The sequence below is a fragment of the Rhinolophus ferrumequinum genome, chromosome 13 (assembly GCF_004115265.2).
Source record: "Rhinolophus ferrumequinum isolate MPI-CBG mRhiFer1 chromosome 13, mRhiFer1_v1.p, whole genome shotgun sequence".
NCBI classification, from domain to species: domain Eukaryota; kingdom Metazoa; phylum Chordata; class Mammalia; order Chiroptera; family Rhinolophidae; genus Rhinolophus; species Rhinolophus ferrumequinum.
In genome coordinates, this window is record NC_046296.1 from 52,708,510 (window position 1) to 52,728,178 (window position 19,669).

The following is a 19,669-nucleotide window of genomic DNA, read 5'->3' on the forward strand; positions in this document are numbered from 1 at the left end:
CCTGCATTCAGACAAAATGAAGACTGGAATTGGAGACCTAATACAGTTTCAATAGAAAGTTTAATACAACAGGAGTTCAAGTCAGTTCCAAAACTGTGCCCAACAATGTTTCTGGCAGACGTACATTCTGGATCCTCCATGAAGCTATTTAAAATTGTCTGACATGTAACCACGACAGATTTTAAAGATCAAAACACAGGTGTGTATCAGAGTTGCACAATTCTGTGGTAAGGGCAGAACATGAGATCATTCCACCTAGAAACAGACCCAAACATAAACATCCACCTGGGGTTCAGGTGTATGGTTCTATTTGCAGGCAGATGAATTTATCTCTGGAGTTTTGTTCAAATATAATTATGTTCTGATAAAAAATGAGGTTGTTCTACATTGGTATTACTCTAAACTGGGTGGGTCTTTTTAGCTGGCAAACATCTTATACACCTCCATGTATGTTCTTTTTAACCTATTCAAAGACCCATTTCTCAATATAAATGGGTTACAGCTATCCATGATTTAAATAGATTTATTTATTGTTTTCAGCCTCAGTAAACATGAGAGAACAGCACAAAAGTTTCAGGACAGTAGAGGCATAAATCTTTTCCATCTCCTTATGAACCAGGAAAGAAAATTATCAAGATAAAGTCTTAAGAAAATAAGCGACTTAAAGCCACCTCGCAAAGGAGTGTGTGCACTTCATCCAATGATTCATTTAACATTAAATGTCTCCTGGACATAAGGCATCACACACTAATTGTTTTATGAGCTTTAAAACTAATCAGAAGGGGATGGCGATAGGAGAGGGAGAGAAAGCTGAAGAGATGCAGTCCAGGCAATCTTTGCAAGTCATGACCCTGGGTCTTTGGTTAAGGTTGCCAGTAAGCCAGGGATTCATTTCATTAACAAAAGAAGGCTAACAAAAGCAAAGCAGTCCCTGATCCAACTAAACAAGTACACACTTACCTCCTGGGCCCAAATGCACAGTTTATTGCTCAACTGACTAGGAGGAGTTAAGTTTTGTGTGACTAAGAGCACGAAGGAAAGTATGTGTGTATCTATGAACAAATAACTATGTCGTTATTCTCTGATATTAGGCTTTCTCAAGAGAAATAAATCCTTCCTTAAAAAAAAAAACTACGAAAAAGAAAAACACACACAAACATAAACAGGAGATGCATTTTGTATACCACCACCATTTGGTTAACAGATGTTGGCGTCTGCCCTCGGCTCTCACAAACAAAACAACGTACTTTATTTTTGTGCAGCATCTTCTATCCAAAAGGAACACGAAAAGCTGTGTGGCTGGTTTGACAGTGTGTCTGTAAAATCTGCATAAGAATTATAACGGAGTGAACACCTGTCAGGCTTGTTTAGATGCTGTCTGAACTGGTAATTGGCTCCACGATAAGGTGGCTGCTGGGCTGGAGAAATGTTCAATCTTTTCTAAAGTAAACCCAGGCACCCTCGTTTGTCATAATGTGCTATTGCTTGCTTACTTCACGCCTTATTATTATATAACCTTTACTTACACTGAAGGGAGAAGTGTATTGTGTGAATTTTCCTGATTCATACGGATGTTTTGGATTAATGGGAACCATAAACGACAAACATAAAAAATGACACAATAAAAACAACTCACTTCTGGATCCCAAAGAACCAAGATCCAGTCCCTAATTTATTACTGACTATCTCCCCAACACTAAGGCAGTCAGGTAATTCCTCTGGATTTCAGTAAAGTAAGGGTTGGAGGGTTGGACTAATTTTTATTTCCTGATCTTTTCAAGCATGAGGGACATTTTAACACATCAAAACCTCTCTCAGACTAAGCAAATGACAGTAGTTATACTTTAAGAATCTGTGCAGCTAGAAAATATAAATGATCAAAAGATATTTTTGATGCAGTTACACTTGAAAATAAAATTCCACCTTATTAATCATAGCAGAGTCTGTAACCATTTTTAAAGTAATGGTATGCAGATATTGGACACTATTTAGTCTGCAAATAACATTGACCTGCACATGAATTTGCAGTCTTTGCCGTAACCCCACAGCACCTCCCCCCACAACTTGGTCCTCTGTGGAAGGGCTGGGAACCCTGACAATACAGATGCTCCAAACCCTTTCTGACACCGACCCGCCATAATCCTAGTCCTACCACCGCCATTTACTAGGCCACGTTACTCTGAACACTGACATCAGCTCCGACTCATTCCCAAACATGTCATCCTCCCCAAAAGCAGAGAGAGAGAGAGAGAGAGAGAGAGAGAGAGAGAGAGAGAGAGAGAGAGAGAGAGAGAAGAGATTCTGGGGGAACAATCTCTTTGAATCTGAGACATCTGGGGGCACCCACAGCTGGCCTTCTCCAGAAAACCTGTGACTGTGAGTAGAACAAAAAAGCTGAATGGAGGAGAGAAGACGTATGTACCCCAAAGTAGCTTTACAATAGTTCTTTCTCCAACAGTCCAGAAGGGGTTCTAAAACTCCCATTATCACCAAATCATTCTAAAATAATGAGGCCAAAAGTAGAAGTCCAGATCAACCCAGAGCTCTTTACAGTCCTTGGGAACTTTATTTCTAGCATCGGTATATCTAGATACTGTCCATGTATACATATGTATTGTCTACACAAGCAATACACAGTGATAAATTCAGTTATGTTAGAACCATCTGAATGGACTAATTTCTCAAAAATAACAAAACAAAGCTGCATAAACAGTCTCTATTTTTGAAGGATAAAAATCCTGTTTTTTTATCTTTGGCAAACTTTTACTACTCAACATTTGTTACTACTCTCAAAGTTTTTCAGATGGTTACAAGGATCTCTTATATATCAGTGACAATTCTTTGGAAGTACTTTCCTAATCATGCCCCTTCAACCAACCAACCAACCAAACAAACAACCAACCAACCAACCAACCAACCAACCAACCAACCAACCAACCAACCGACAACTACACAAACAACTCAAATAAAAAATTGGCCAAAGGCATTAACAGACACCTCACCAAAAAAGATATGCAGATGGCAAATAAGCATATGAAAAGACATTCCACATCCTATGTCATCAGGGAAAGTGATACCACTACACACCTGTTAGAATGCCCCAAATCTATAAAAACGACAACACCAAATGCTGGTGAAGATGCAGAGCAAGGGGAACTCTCATTCATTGCTGGTGGGAATACAAAATGGATGGTACAGCCACTGTGGAAGACAGTTTGGCTGTTTCTTACAAAACTAAATACTGTTACCATACAACTCAGCAATTGTGCTCCTTGCTATTTACCCAAGAGTTGAAAACTATGTCCACACAAAATCCTGCACATAGATGTTTATAGCAGCTTCACTCATAATTGCCAAAACTGGAAAGCAACCAACATGTCCTTCAATAGGTGGATGGATAAACAAACTGTGGTCCTTCCAGGCAATGGAATATTATTCAGTTCTAAAACGAAATGACCTATCAAGCCATGAATAGACATGAATGCGTATTATCTTACCTGTCCTTAAATGCATATTACATAATACATTACCTTAAATGCATACTACTAAGTGAACAGGTAAATACTATCAATGGTCAAAAAGAGAACTCAGTGCCTTTGTTCTCAGACTATCAACGTACCCAAGTTACCCCCAGATTGAGGAAATAACCTTAAAAAGCAAAGAAACAGAAAACATCTTTCAAAATAGTTATCTCATGAACTATCTCGGGTAAAATATTTAACAATCTTTACAATCAAAAAGTTCTTATTTATATGCAACCCAAATCTCTCCCGCTACAAATGTGCTTCTTTTTCTGTAGTTGACCTCTGTTGATTACACATCTTCCCATCTCCAGTAATTTTTATGTAATCCTCCTCATCTAAGTGAATCTGAAAAATAATAAGGCACCGAACTGAAATGAAAATGTTGAAATTCAGGACTTCTCTGGCTGTCAGGCCACACCAATTTAATAGTAAAGTGGAACCTCATAGGCTGGCTCTGTTACACACTATGGCTATCTAAGCAAAAGGGATTCCTGGAATAAAAGAAAGTCCCACAGTCTAAGAAAAAAAGAAAAGAAGGAATAGTCCTGGCATAAAGACAAGTGAGGGGATGTACCAAAGGTTGACATATTATGGCCCATTGGCCAAATCCAGCTTGCCGCCTGTTTTTGTGAAGTTTTACTGGACACAGCCATGTTTATTAGTTTATATATTGTCAATGGTTCCTTTTGCACTCCACTGGCAGAGGTGAATAGTTGGCCCACAAAACATAAACCATTTACTGTATGGCCCTTTACAGAAAAATTTGCTGACCCCTTACTTAGAGACTCATCTGTCCTGGGCTGGTTCATGCTGGAGGTGCAGGGCTCAAATTCGGTCTTCTCTTCTCCATCTTACTCTTGTTTGTTACATGAGCTCATCTAGTTTCAAGACTTAAATGCCATCTATTCACCAACAACTCCCAAACATGCATCTCCAGGCCAGACCTCTTCCCTGAGCTCCAGATTCACATGTGCAGCCGTGTAATGGACACGCACGACCCCTTGGAGCTCTAACACATCTCAAGCTTAACTCCTGATCCCCCACTCCCACTCCCCTGCCCCACCTTCTTGACCCACAGTGTTTTTTATTTTAGTAATGGGCAGCTCCCTTCTTCTAGCTGAGTCAATAAAAACCAGTGAACCAAACACAAACCCTGGAATTACCCTAATTCCACTTTCACTCCACTATTAGCAAATTCTCACCTACCTGAGAATACTCAGAAATCTGCCACTCACCATCACTTCTGCCACCAGTCTGCTCAAAATTACCATCACCCCTTACCTGGGTTCTTACAGGAGTCTCTCTTTTATTTACTAGTTTCAGGTGTACAAAACAATGTAATAGTTAGAAATTTACACCCCTCATGAAGTGATAAGCCCCCTCCCCCAATGTACTATCCCTCTTACATCGAATGTAGCTGTTACAATTCCATTGACTCTATTCCCTATGCGTATTCCACACCCTGTGACTATATATATATATTAATTACAGGTGACATACAATATTATTCAGCTTCAGCTTCAGGTGGACAGCACAGTGGTCAGGCATCTAAACCGTCCATGAGGTGGTCTCCCTAATAACACAAGTGCCCATCTGATACCCCACAAAATCTTTACAACATTATTGATTCTATTCCCCAAACTGTCTTCCGTATCCCCGTGGCAATCCTGTGGCTACCAATTTGTACTTTCTAATCCCCTCACCTTCTCCCTCATCCCCACCCTCCGCCCATCTAGCAACCATCAGTTTTTTTCTCTATATCTCTGACACTGTTTCTGATTAGTTTGCTCATTTATTCTATTCTTTAGATTCCATGAAAATAAGGCCTACCCTGAAAATAAACCCCAGTTAATATCGTCAGTCAGATGGACACACTTAGTACGTTATGACGATGTTCCAGAAGAAGATGACATGACTGTATTTGAATAAATGCAGATTGTTGTACATGAAAAAATAAGACAGCCCCTGAAAATACGCCCTAATGCGTCTTTTGGAGGAAACATTAATATAACACCTGGTCTTATTTTCGGGGAAATACAGTATAAGATCCGGTCTTCTTTTCGGGGTAAGATCATACGGTATTTGTCTTTCTCTGTCTGACTTATTTCACTTAGCATAATGTTCTCTAGGTCCATCCATGTCATTGCAAATGGCAAGATTTCATTCTTCTTTATGGCCGAGTAACACTCTATTGTATAAATTACCACAGTTTCTTAATGCAGTCGTCTGCTGAAGGATCTTAACTGGTCTCCAGGCTTCTCCCCTTGCCCCTGTCATCTGCTTGCATGACAGTAGTCAGAGTGACCTTGTTCAAATGATCGTCAGATCACATCAGTCACTCATCTTCCCTACTGCCCTGCCCCCTCCTCTGCTCCAACCACAGTGGGATCCTTGCTGATGCTGCATCACTCTCAGTGAGCCCCGACCCCAGGCCCTCGTGCTTCCTGATTCTCCCTGGAGAACTCTTCCCCTAGACACGGGCGTGGCTCACTCCTGTCCTTCCTTCTGCTCAACCGTCACTTTCTCAGTGAGGCTTTTCCCTGACCACTGGACCCAAAATAACAACTTCATCTTGCACCCTCTCCCCTATTCCCTATCCCTCTTCTTGCTTTCTTTTTCTCCATATTTCTCATTTTGTCTTATTGTCTGTTTCCACCAGCTGGAGTGTAACCTCCACGAGGACAGGAATTCTGTCTGTTCTGTTCGCTGCTGTATCCCCAGTGCCCAGAACAGTGCCTGGTATACATTAAGTGCCCAATAATATTTGTTTAATGAATGAATGAGTGGGTGAATAGGCCTTCCCAAAGGTTTAGTCCTATGGAAAAACCACATTTCTGATTTTACTAGTGGGAAATGGGAAAGATTAATGGGAAAATGAAAACTTCTTAGTGAAATGTGCTTCACAGACAAATTGGATGGAAGGTACCATTCTACTCAGAAGCATGTGGTCCTTCCCCTCAATAATTTTTTGTTTGATTTTCACTCGAATACATGTGTACCAAGGGAGTTTATGGTTAATCTTTACCTTTCTTTTCAGCCTCCTAATTCTCTTAACCTTTATAAATCCTATTTCTCAATCTTGTCTTCATTTTTTGTTTTCTCCTGGATTATATCCAAGGCTTGCAAATCCAAAGGTCATGTACCAACCTGTACCGCAGAATGCTTTGAGCTGCCAGAAATTTTCATTGGCAACACAGCGTTGTCATTGATTTCTTGGCAATACATCATCAAATGATGCAGATAAGTCAAACAGAAATGACAATATCACGTCAAGCTAAACACTACACCTGACTGAATTAAAATTCTAGAAACAGCAGGGAAGGTCAGGGACGCTGTGGCCCCAGCATGAAGTCAGTGTGCACACATTAAAGCCACACTCTGTGGGATCCAGAAGCCTTGTCCCCCGCTGCATGCAGTGACCTGGGCGCCAGATCCCGGGAGCTGAGCTGGGTCACTGCAGCTGCTCTTAATGCCTTCGGGTGCCTCCCGGAACTCTGCACCTCCCTAGGACATCTCAGAGAGCTACTTTTAGAAATCTCCTTCCGACCCCTTCCCAGGGCTATTTGGACCTGGGGAATCTGGCAGCATTCCTGGTCCTTGTCTGAGGTCTTATGAGGCCTAGAGGCTTGGACTACATAGTGAATTGTACGCACCAAAGGGGAAAAAATAGAGAGTCACACATTTATGTATCATTAGTCAGTTTTTGCTCAATTAGGGACTTGTCGAAAGTAAACAGTAACCCATACCAGGGCAACCCCCACAAAGCTAACTCAAGCAAGAACTGAATATTTGTGTCCCCCTCAAATCTTATGTTGAAGCTCTAACTCTCAACGTGGTGGTGATCACACTGGAGATGGGACTTTTGGGAGGTAATCAGGGTGAGATGAAGTCACAAAGGTAAGGCCTTGGTCCGAGGGGATTCAGGTCCTTATACGGAGAGACGTGGAGAGCTTGCTTTCTCTGCCTTGTGAGGACACAGCAAAAAAGCAGCCATCTGCAAGCCAGGAAGAGAGCCTTCACAAGAAACTCACCAGGATGGCTACCTTGAACTTGGATTGTGCAGCTTTCAGAATTGTGAGAAATAAGTTTCTGTTGTTTAAGCCACCCATTCTATGGTATTTTGTTATGGCAGCCAGAGCTGATGAATATAGGAGGTTTTAGATTTTAAAATTGCTTTAAATTGTCAAGTCCCAGAAAGCACATTTGGAACGTTCTGTTGATGATATCCTAAACTTCATTTCTTCTTCTGCTAAACAAGAGAGTACAGGAACGCCTGTCCATCCATCTCTCTCTCTCTCACACACACACACACACACACACACACACACACACACACACACACACACACACACACACACACACACACACGGTACTCTGAGAGCAGCCACACCTTTTCCTTTGCAAGGAAGTATAAGCTGATGGAAAGAGCAGTTCCAGGATGTCCTGGAGGATAAGACATGTCAGGCAGAGTCCCCCAGTCCCGGACTTCTGGCCCGGTCCCCTTCCAGTGTTCCTGTCCAAAGGAGCCACTGACGCAGAACAGCAAGGCGGACACATGTTGGGTGGGTATGCTGGGGCCAAATGTGGGTGAGTGCGGCATGAAACACAGCTGTATCTTCCCTGCTTTGTAGCCATTCAGAGGGGGTCCTCCAAACTCTGAGAAAGAACCTCTTCTTGTCTTTTTGATGAGAAAAATTAACACAATGAACATCAAAGAATTAGAAATAGGGAGAACAAACCCATGTATATTATCATAGATGTTGCTCTGCAAAGCCCTGAACAAATGCATTCACCTGATCATGCAATCAGATGCCAGAAAAAAAGGCATGGCCAATTCTATGAAGGACAGTATGCTGGATAATGTAAACACACACACACCTCAAAACAAAATAAAACAAAACACAGAAGAGGTGGGTAACCTTTAGCAGGGTTTCATTTCCTGAATTCCTCTGACTTCTCTATTTCCTTTTGATCACATCCCTGAACTAAACTCTGAATAGCATACAACACGTTAAGAAAAGTCCTTTGTTCTAAAATTATGCACACAAAGAAATCAAGTAGCCATTGTTTCTAAGTAGCTAACTACTCAAGAAAATAAAATTAATTTTTAAAATCTGAAGAGAATGAGGTCCCAATTTAAAACCTTTTTTGACATGTCTCTTACAAATCACTAAGCATTCCACGCACTACAAATACCCTTGGAGAGCTAGCTCTGGTATCAATCACATAACTTATTAATCGATATGGAATTGGGAGGTGCCCTAAACAAGGGGTAAATGAAATTCTCAACTACAATAGAACAATTAAAAATGAACAGAGGGCACTAACCACAAAAAACAATTAGACTACAATGAGATTTTCCCTCCTTCTTTCCCTTGTCTTCAGTTTTTATTACGGAAAGACCTATTAGACCGGAAAGCAAGAATGGACTGCCTCACCTCTCCACTCCCCAGGCAGAAGGCACCCCCAACCATTAAATCAGTGACCCTCTCTAGCAACCTGTAAATCACCTGGTGGGTAACCACCTCCAGTAGTAGAAAACTAACCATTTCTGAAGGTAAAACAAATGAGGCAAATAATGTAATACATGAGGAAAGCTTTGAAAACGATCAGGTACTAAAATAATATGAGAATCCCACCATCATCTCTCATCATTTAACAGATGTAACTGTTGAACAACAGTGCTAAGCAAAGATATTCATTGTTAGTAATAGTAGCAAAAGACTGGGAAAAAAAACAGTAAAACAAAAAACAAAGCCTCACATGTCTAGCAACAAGGATTTGGTTAAATAAATTATGTGATAACCATCCAATGGACCTATCTAGCTTAATATGAAACAATCTCCACAATACAGTATTTTTTGTTTGTTTTTTGGTTTTTTTTTAAAGGAAGGCGCAGCTCACAGTGGCCCATGCAGGGATTGAACCAGCAACCTTGGTGTTATCAGCACCACGCTCTAACCAACTGAGCCAAATGGCCACCTCCCACAATACACTTTTAAATTAAGAAATAAAGAATGCTGTGACATCCTGTGTATCACATGATACTACAAGTGACAGAAAGGATATACATTCCTATAACTTGTATATTCGTGAAGGACACACAGATCTTTAAGTGCCGATCTATAGGGAGAAGAACAGGAAGTCTAGGGCTCTGGCGATGCAGGAGGTGTGTTTTGCACTGTATATCCTTGTATATTATTTTCTTTACTTAAAATTAAACATTTTATGTCCTTTTATGGATATACTATTTTTCTTTTAAAATATTTTAAAATGTGAGGGAGAAATGAATTTCTTTCAAAGTTAAATTCTTTTCCCTTATAGCTTCTACACATGAATCTATTTAATCTCTTAGAACCATTAAATATAAAACAATAATAAAGTCCTCTAATTTCCATTTTACAGTACATGATTCTGTTGTAGTTCACAAACATCTAAAAATAACTTTTTAAAAATGTGATACTATAAATCAACCATAAAGATATGGAGCATAGCTTTCAGCTGTTTTAGGGAGGAATAATTCTTATATTTTAATTGTTCCATATTTTCATCATTAGTAGCTAAGTTAATTACTTTAATGGCAATTGGTGGGTGGAGTTAATATTCCTAGCTTTTTAAACACACTAGTTGTGATCCTTTGGATATCAGAGAAGTCAAAATATCGGCTCTATTCAATAACATTTTTCTGAATAGAAAGTAGTGCATATTCATTGTAGAAAACTTGGGAAATAGAGAAAAGCACAGAGGAAAATTAAAACAATTCATTATCCCACCACTTCAGAGAAAACCACTATTAATTTCGATGTATAGCTTTCCTTTTTAAGTTTCAATGCATGCAAGTATATATTTTTTACATAATTGGAATCAAACTGCATATGTTGTTTAAAAAGTCTGCTTTAATAAATGATCACCCCTACTTATCTTTTGTTTTATAACTTTTGTGCTTAAGATTATAAAATACACATTACTTGCAAAATTTCTAATTTTAATTTTTTTGTTTCAGTTTCTGATGTTAACTGAAAAAAAATTAAATTCCCCAAAATTCAAAGTGAAATAAGTATAAAAGAAATTTAATTAAAAAAATTTTTTTTTAATTTGAAGCATTTGTACTTTTGAAGTTAGTAAAGCTAAAAACTTGTAGACTAAGATTTGTGGAATGCCCTGCATTACAAATATATTTCCATGCCATTGGTTATTTTTAAAAATAGCTAATGGGATTCCGTTATACTGATAGTATGTCCTAACATACTAATCCAACCCCTCATTGCTGGATATTTAGATTGTTTCTTTGAAGAAGTCATAAAGAACAACAAGATAGGTGAATTATGCTTGTAAGTTATCAAAAGTCCCACCCAGGTTAGAATTACTTTGGTACATTAAAATCCTGGAAAAGTAGGTATGTATCTTTAAAAAATGTTTAACACATATTGTCAAGTTATCTTCCAGAATGGGCAACAAGCAACAATGTCATCAATATTAGGCATACTTAGAGTAAAATAAAAACATCTTTTAAAATGTGTTTTTCCCCCTTAACCAAAGACACCTATAACAATAATTAAAGTAATATGTTTCGGGCTTACTTTGTTACCACAGCTTGAAATAAAATTCCAATATGTAAATCAAAAGGGCTCTTAAAAACAGACCCACAATCCTTACTGGGGTTTACAAAGGAATAAAGTTTTAAATAAATTCATAATAAAATACAGTTAGCCAGGTCTTCAATGTGAGTAGAAAGATAATAAAAAAACCCCACGTATTTGAGATCAGCTATTTTTTTTCCTCACTTTTCTCAAAAGACCCACCACACCATGAAGAAAAAAAAAGAGGCCATTAGTACCAAAACAATAAATGACTGAGTAGTAAGACTGAACTCTTACCTAGAGTCGCTGTATTTCTGAAAGTTTGATTGAATTTGGGGAGCAGAAGGAAGAGTAACTGTCCTAATCCAGAGGGGAAGTTATTAGATCTGTGCCCAGATAGGACACAAAGGAAAAACATGTGAGAACACTACTATCTTCCTGTCCCCCCTTCAGGTCTTACTTGAAACCGTTCAACTTTTAGGCAGGTCCTTCAAATCCATTTAAAGTACAAGTTTCAGAGATAAGAAACTTGCTCAGAACTAAGCTTCTTGTCCTATGAGAATCATAAATACAATGACAACTTTCAACAATGCATTGGACAAAAAAGGTAATAAGGACCTTGGGCCACTGACCATTTCATTTTCACATGCCCCCACCTTCAAAACCTCAAAAGTGGGGAGAATTTGGAATAAATAAAAGGAACATATTCACAGCCACTAGAAGTGATCATTGCCCGTGCGAAGCAGACAGGTATACTCCCGTGATACCACACCAAGCCACACACAGATTTCCAGAAGTAGCAGGCTATAGCTTATGAAAGTACCCAATGTACTCTGACTAGACCACATGATCCTGTGAGCGACGGCCTTCTAAGAAAATCAGATTCTGGCTACACTGTTTAATTCGGTACAAAGGATACGACTTTTATGAGTCAAAGGTAGAAAGGATATATTTTCACTCCTCCTACACAGGCCCTTTACGATAAAATGGTTCAATTCTGCTGGACTTCTTTAAAGCCATCTTCTGAGACTAGGCCACAGGAACACCTTTTAGGTCAAAGTGCGTTCCAGTGGGTTCCTTGAGTGCCTCTGTAACAAAAAGCCCTTGGGTGGGGACCAAGAAAGTCTTTCCAAGTATTGATGTAAACCCTCATTCATTCAGATAAATAGAAGAATTTGGCTCTGACATTTACTAGCTGTGTGGTCTTGGGGAAATTATTAACTTCTCCAAGCTTCTGTTTCATCATCAGTAATGAGGAAGATATTAATGGTACCCACCTCATGAGGTAGAAATGCAGATTAAATAAGACAGTTCAGGAAAAATACTTAGCATCTGAACATTATAATTATCTCAATTTTATTGGTACTGCAGGTACTGTTGGAATATGTAGAGCAACTGAATCTCAAAGTGTTTTGTACCAAAGGGACTTAGCAAACTGCTTCAATAGATAAAAATGACCTGTTATTGAATACATTGATTACTTACAAATAAATGTATTTCTGAAATCATTAAGGATACTTAAAAATGTTTACCTTTGTTAAGCTACTTAAACATTCTCTTTGAAACCATTTCACTATTGACTTAAATAAGAGAACTTTATTTTCTCACAGTTCTGGGGGCTAGAAGTTCAAGACCAGGGGTGGACAGAGTTCTGTGTTTTTTCTGAGACCTCTCTCTTTGGCTTGTTGATGGCCTTCTCCCTGTGTTTTCACATGGTCTCCCCTCTGTGTATGTCTGTGCCCTAATTTCCTCTTTTTATAAGGACACCAGTCAGATTGGATTAGGGCCCACTCTAACGACCTCATTTAACTTAATCACCTCTTTAAAACTCTATTTCCAAATTCAGTCACATTTTGACATACGGAAGGACTTCAACATATGAATTTGCGGGGAACACAATCAGCCTAGAACACTGAGTATGTATATTCTCTGCTTAAGAGCCTTCACTGCCCACCCCGAACCCCCCATTTTCTGGATTTTCAAACGTGGCATACGAAATGACCTTAACAACCTGGCTGCCCATCTTACTTTTCCAGCTTCATCTCCAGTATCTCCTGTTTTTGCACCCTAGATACTGACCCCACTGAACCAATTAGCACTTTCCACACGTACGCTTCCATACCTCCTTGTCTCTGGATATGCTGTTCTCTCTGTCTAGAATACGCTCACATGTCAGCTACCCTGTGGAGTTATGTTTGATGCCTGAGGCAGAGCCAATTACACTCTTCCCACTACTCAAAGAAACTTGAACACCCTACTATTATAGCATGCATCACCCTGAATTGCAATTAACCCTTCACATGTCTCCCCCCGCCACCTATCCTGGGAATTCCTTGAAGGCAAGGACCATGCCTGGTTTTGCTCATTACTGATCCCTCTGCACCTGGTGCACAGTAGAAGCTAAAAAAATATTTCCTGAATGAAGGAAATGAATAAATAAATGGAAGTATGAACAAACCAATGAATGAGAAAAGGGTTGAATTTCTCTTTAATGCCAAGTACAGTAGTATGGTATTCACCAAACATAGTATGTACTTATTAATAAATGACCACTGAATACAACACTAGATGAACCACAGGAGAAAACCTGAAGCAATGAAAGGGTCTGGAGTCATTTACTTTAAGAAAAGTTGTGGAAGCTGATTGTCTTTGGGATAAAAAGGAAACAGATTTTTAAAGGCCTATAAACTTCAGGGAAGAAGTGCCAAGATACACGTGACAAGGCCATCTGAGTTTCACTCCCATCCAAGAACAAAGGGTTCCTGGTTTAAGCTATGGAAGGGTCCGTTCCAGAAAGCAGCTGGGCAGAATTTCCTCACATGAATAGTCCTTAATGTATGGGAAAAAGAAAAGAGCAAAACAAAACAAGCAAAGGCAGCAAAAGGGAATAATTAGTATAAACAGTTTTTTTTTTTTTTAATGCTTTGGACAAACCCCAAGAAGAAAAATGTTGTGGGATAAACATCTGTTCTTTCAGAATACGACAGAGCCCCTGACAGGCTCTGTGGCCTGAGTGTGTCCTTATGTGCCCGAGGTTTATATTTGTGCTTCCACTGTTCAGACAGCCCAGAAAGAGGCCTATTCCAGGCCAGGACGCGCTCCACTAATTCCAGTTGGGGCTGTGGAGGGTAACTCTCCCTCAGTTGTGTTTGACACGACAAAAACCACATAGAAGGGAAGAGCAAATGCCAACTGTACGTACATGAATAACTGCCCGACTCTATTTGTACAGGTTTCCTAGAATTTTACTGCTATATTTTATATATGTATAACACTACATGTATATACACACATATATATAGCACTATATATGTATATATATATAAAACACTATAAATACATATAACACTGTATTTTTACTGCTTGCATGAAAGTGACTCGCCGTGTCACTTAAGAGGGATTAGCATTTGTTTTCCATCCCTATGATCCTTGGTATCAAGATAGTAAGTACAGTAAGCTGAAAGAATCTGTTTTCTTGTGCCAGATGTGCCCCTTGCAATCGGTCACTGAGTCTAGGAGCTCCTGTTAAGGAGAGAACTCCATGGGAAAATTCTCCTCCCGTCTCTGTTATTACCTGTTAGTTTCTGCCTCCCCAACGAGTAGAGGTGAGTAGTTGTGAGCCTAGGAATGATGCCAGATGGGAACAATCTAGCAATTTTCAATGGGTAGTGCCCTGAAAGAAACACCCTCAAAGGGTGGGTGGCCTTACTTCCCTTTGTCTGACACTAGATCATCTCACCTTAGTCTTGGGCCACGTGGGCCCGCTTCTGAGCCCTCTGACCCTCCGACCCAGTTTCTCCCAGCCCATCTTACACAAGTTTCGCCCTTCAGTACATTGTGTCAAGATGGGGACAGACTTTGACTCACCCTTCATCTTTCTTTCTGCCTGTGGTCAAATCTTCTCTTGCTCTGCCATCCGATTTACTTCCCTTTTCTCTAAGGCACAGTGATCTGAGGTTTTCATTATTTTCATGGCATTAATTTCTAAATCTGGCATTTTATTTCATTAAATACCAGGCAGACGGGACCGTCTTATGCTTCTTTCCCAGACCTTTAGTCCTAGCTCCCTGTGATATATACCAGGAGTTAAAGTGATAACTGTGGTACCCTGACTATCTAAGTCATTGTATGATTTTCTTCCCAGATGCACATTTTCTGTGACCTGCCTCAAGTCCAGAAAAATGCTCCTTTCCCCCCTAAGACATATAGCTATCTACATGTCTAAAGCCTCCAGGTATGGCCAGCTACTGATTTACCTTATATAACACAAGCAGCCACATCTAACAGAATTATTTTAGGAATGGCCAGTTGGGGCTGTTAAAAAATGAATTATAAAACTTATTCTGTCCACCTTCTAAGTTGGCTGGAACGAGTATCCGCGCTTGGAATTTCACATTCAGAAGAAGGTCACAGAGAAAGCAGAGTAGCAGCAAGCTGGGAAGGCGTATGGGGAAGAGCAAGGATTTCACCAGGGGGAATGTGCCAGAAGCTGGCCCCACACTCCAACTCCAACATCTTTTCTTTGGGGAACCCCACTCTATCTGGTTACATATTCAAAATAAAAAAGGTGCTTCTAAATAAAGATAGTTGGTATCAGTTTTGATTTTCTACAGAATTATGATTGAAAACCTGATTTATTCTTATGGATTGAATGGTTACTCCACAGTTTAATTTTATCTGAAGGGAGAAAAAAAAGCTGACATCTAGCAGTTAAACAAGTCTTTGTCACCAGAGGCCTGTGACACAAATCTCAATGATATTTTATGAGAACATGTATAGCTCTTCTTCATTTGTGGCTATAATTGCTGCTGGAGAAGCCCCAACATGTAAAGGTTGATGCTTCTGAATGTGCTGAAAGATGCTGGAACTAAACCATGCAATAACAGCTATCAAAATGTCACCAATGCAGTGTCATATTCAGTCAAGATGCTTAAAAATTCAAATGTTCAACTGGAACTGTTCTAGCCCCGGAAGGAAGAGGATTACCTGGCCGGTTAGTGGGGAGGATGAAATGAGACGATGTGCAGAACAGTGCTTAGTAAGGAGGCTGGCACGGAGTTGGCCGTACCCTAAGAGCACTCGCTCATTCTCGGGGGCAGTAGTGTACATGTACAGTGTATGTGCCACACACCACTCTCAGGGCTTTGCACGTTTGAACTTCATCAATCTTCATTGTCCTTATGCCCAGTTCACAGGTGACAAAACTGACACATAAAAAGGTTAAGGAACTTGTCCAGTATTACCCAGCTAGTACGTATTGGAGGTGGGATTCAAACCCAGGAGTCTAGACTCTAACCATTAAGAAGTTCTCACTGCTCACAAGCGTGAGAAACTCTGCAGAAAGAGGAATACCTCTCGGGTGCCCCGTAGCTTTACTGTCCAGGGGCGAGTCATGCACTCAGACCCAAACACAGTACTTTCTTCATCTTGACCTAAACACTTACTAGAGGGAGCACGAAAAAAAGCTGAAGTATGATTTTCAACTTTCTAAATAATTTTTATTTAAAGGATTGCAACTCCTAGACACTTGACCATAACGTCAAAAGGCTTCATTTGAAACCGTGGTATTGATTTTAGGAATTAGTAAATTGGTCTGAAGAGATGGTTGCAATAGCTAAAATTTAACTTATGCTAATTAAGGGTGCAAGAATCAGTATAACTTAGTGAATTATGTTTAAAATTGAAAGCAAACAAAAGGACCAAATATTTGGTCCTAGAGCCATCAGAATCAATCTCTGGCTTTAAATCAAATAATTAAAGATCTCATCCCTCAGTTTACCCAATTGCAAAATGGAAATAGTACCTCCGTCAACACATGAGTAGTTAAATTAGCTGCAGCTGTGCCAGCCTGGCACTGAGTAACTGCTGTGCAAGATACTTTAACCACAAAAGAACCAACTGGAGGGGGACAAGTGCCAAAAAGGACACACCCACTGGTGTTCCCTGTTGCACTACGAATGCAGGGCTCAGCACTGCTTCAGGGGTTTCAGGATAAGATCTGGGACCGGCCTGCAACAGAGCTCTGGCGCACCTTTGCTTGAAAAGTAGAAAGAGAGTTTGGGTTCTAAGTAGTTTTAGAATAAAAGGAAGAAGGGCCTTTGAGACATTTGGGGAGGTTGGACCAAACCAAAGACTCTTTGAAAATGGGGAACATAAGTTGGCATATCCTTATCTAATCTCTATCTAATTTCTGCTTTCAACCTACTCCCAGCCAACTCTTGTCCCCATGCCCAACCCAGGCTCAAGCTCTGGAGTTATTTGCACTAGAAACCTGCTCAAGCCGAGTGGATCACTGGCTTCCTCCAGCATCAACCTAGACCCGTGGAGCCACTCCAAGAACCTCAGGGGTCACAGAGCAACCCTGGGGTTCAGGCAACTCAAAACAAGAATGTGCCAACTAGTGTCCCTCCCTGAAAAGGGGCAATGGTTGGACATGTGCTCTTTGCCCCACAATGGCATTTTTCAAATGCTTTGCAAGTCACTTAAAAAGAAAACTGTCTACCCATAATTCCCTGAGATATGTGGCTGGTTTAAATAATTCCTCAGCTATGAGCCTTTCCTCAAATGGGGATCTGCTGGAAAGCTGGCTCTTCACAATTAGACAACTTAGGATCATCACGATTATAAACCATCATTAATAAATTCACAGAGAACCCAAATCGTTTTAACTCTGTAGTAATCTCCAGCAATTTGACTAAATAACACTAAATTAAAAGAAAAAAAGCCTGAATCGTAGAAATCTTTCATGGACCAATTTTTGACAACTTAGACCACAAGTTTCTGTACTTTCCAAACTCTCCTCTGCATCACTTTGTAACGCTCACCAAATCACTTCCTTTGCTCATTTGCCCACACTCACTATTTCATTACGATGTCCCACATACCTACTGTATTTTTTTCAAACAATTTATTGTGTCCCTTTCCATGTTCATTTAATTCAATTCTCTGGATAAATGTGTATGTAATATTTGCATGTGCTAGATGTTAATGCTTGTGCCAAAAAAAGCCGCCAAATATTTAGAAAGTACCTCCCAGGGGCTCAACTTTTTATTGAGAATAATGGAATGTAATACAAAAAGCAATTTATGTGCTTGTGCGGGTGGTGATTGTGTGTACGTGCATTGGTGTGACTCCTTTAAATTGCTGCCTCTGTGGCCCAACGCTGTGGCTGAGTGAATGGGGAAAACGCTGTCCACGTAATGTGTGAAGAGAGACATAACACAGCTGGTTAGGTGGCTGACAGATCGGGACAGGCGGGGGGTGGGGGTGGGGCGGCACTGGCTACAGCCTAAACACATGGTAAACGCCATGCACAGGACCCAGCAAAAAAAGAACATACTTTCTGAGGTTTTTTGTGAGGATGTGAAACACTTTTGGACCATTACCCTTTATCTAACTAAATTCTGGCACATGACTAAGCTACAGCCAGGATCACTCATGATTAAACATCCATATATGTCAACTCACAGTGCCCGACAATGCCAGGCACACTCTTGCCTCTGGGCCTAATTCACATGTCCCTTCTGTCCGGAATGCCGTAGTGACTGGCTGGGCCGCCATCGTTCTGTGTGTGCCTCCAGCAGAGGATTCCCCACACTGCTGGTCTCCACCAGTAGACTCCATTCTTCTTAAGGGCTGGACATCTCCAGCCTTCTCCTACACCCTGAAACAGTCTTAGGAGAGTGCGAAAAGCACCCAAAAATGTTGGTTGAATGAATGAAGGACTATACTTTTTTTTTCCCTAAAAAACCAAACAGAAACTCCTGAAATGCTCTGACATACATCAACGCACTCAGAATGTAGGAGTTTCAGATCAAATGTTTTCTCCCTCAGCCATTCAAGTGAAAAGAGAATCTTGTCAATGATGCTGAAGCTCAAAAAAAAAAAAAAATGCTTCCCATACCAGTGAAAATTTCAGGCATGAACTAAAGCAGAGTTGAGAGGCTGTCACACAGCTTAAACCACTGGTGATAACTTTAAACAGAGAAAGAAAGGACAGATGCAATAATGAGAATAAACAAAATTTCCTACTGTACCAACTTTAAATTTTTTCTATTTAAAAAACCTCCCAGCGTCCCGATGTAAAAACCCACATTGTAAATCATGCAATAGTAAGTAACAAAAATGCAAGCAAAAGCTGCATTAGGCAAGTAGGATCAAGGAGTTGGGTAAGAGTCTCAAGCTATGTTACACTGCCTCTTTATAACGTTGAAAGAGTAAGAATTTGGCTTCCAAATAATGAAGGAGACAGTGAGCAGAAAGGTCCAAGAAATGGAGAATACAAATATCATGAGGTGTGATCAAAAAATACGGTGAATGTTTCAATTTAAAAAATCTGTTAAAGACATGTTGCCATTAATCCCCCTGAAAATATTCCCCCTCACTTTGAACACAGAGATCTAGAAGGGCGGCCTGGAGTCCCTTATCAGAAACCACCTTTGCTGCTCATAGTTGTAAGGCCTCTGTGAAGCATAAAATAGGAGCTGCTTTATTAAGAGAATGTCATACAAGCAGTCGTTTTTGTTTTTCCTTTGGATCTTTGTCTTTTCTCCCTATGTGAGCTTC

The 19,669-nt window shown here is 40.1% G+C and overlaps 1 protein-coding gene and 1 non-coding gene across 2 annotated transcripts in view; both read right to left on the minus strand.

Annotated features, from left to right (window-relative positions):
* Positions 1 to 19,669, minus strand: part of BABAM2 (BRISC and BRCA1 A complex member 2) — a 364,621-nt gene that overhangs the window by 119,565 nt on the left and 225,387 nt on the right. The window lies entirely within an intron of this gene.
* On the minus strand, positions 9,431 to 9,504 carry TRNAI-GAU (transfer RNA isoleucine (anticodon GAU)). The gene has a single exon. It is a non-coding gene; the product is annotated as a tRNA-Ile (tRNA).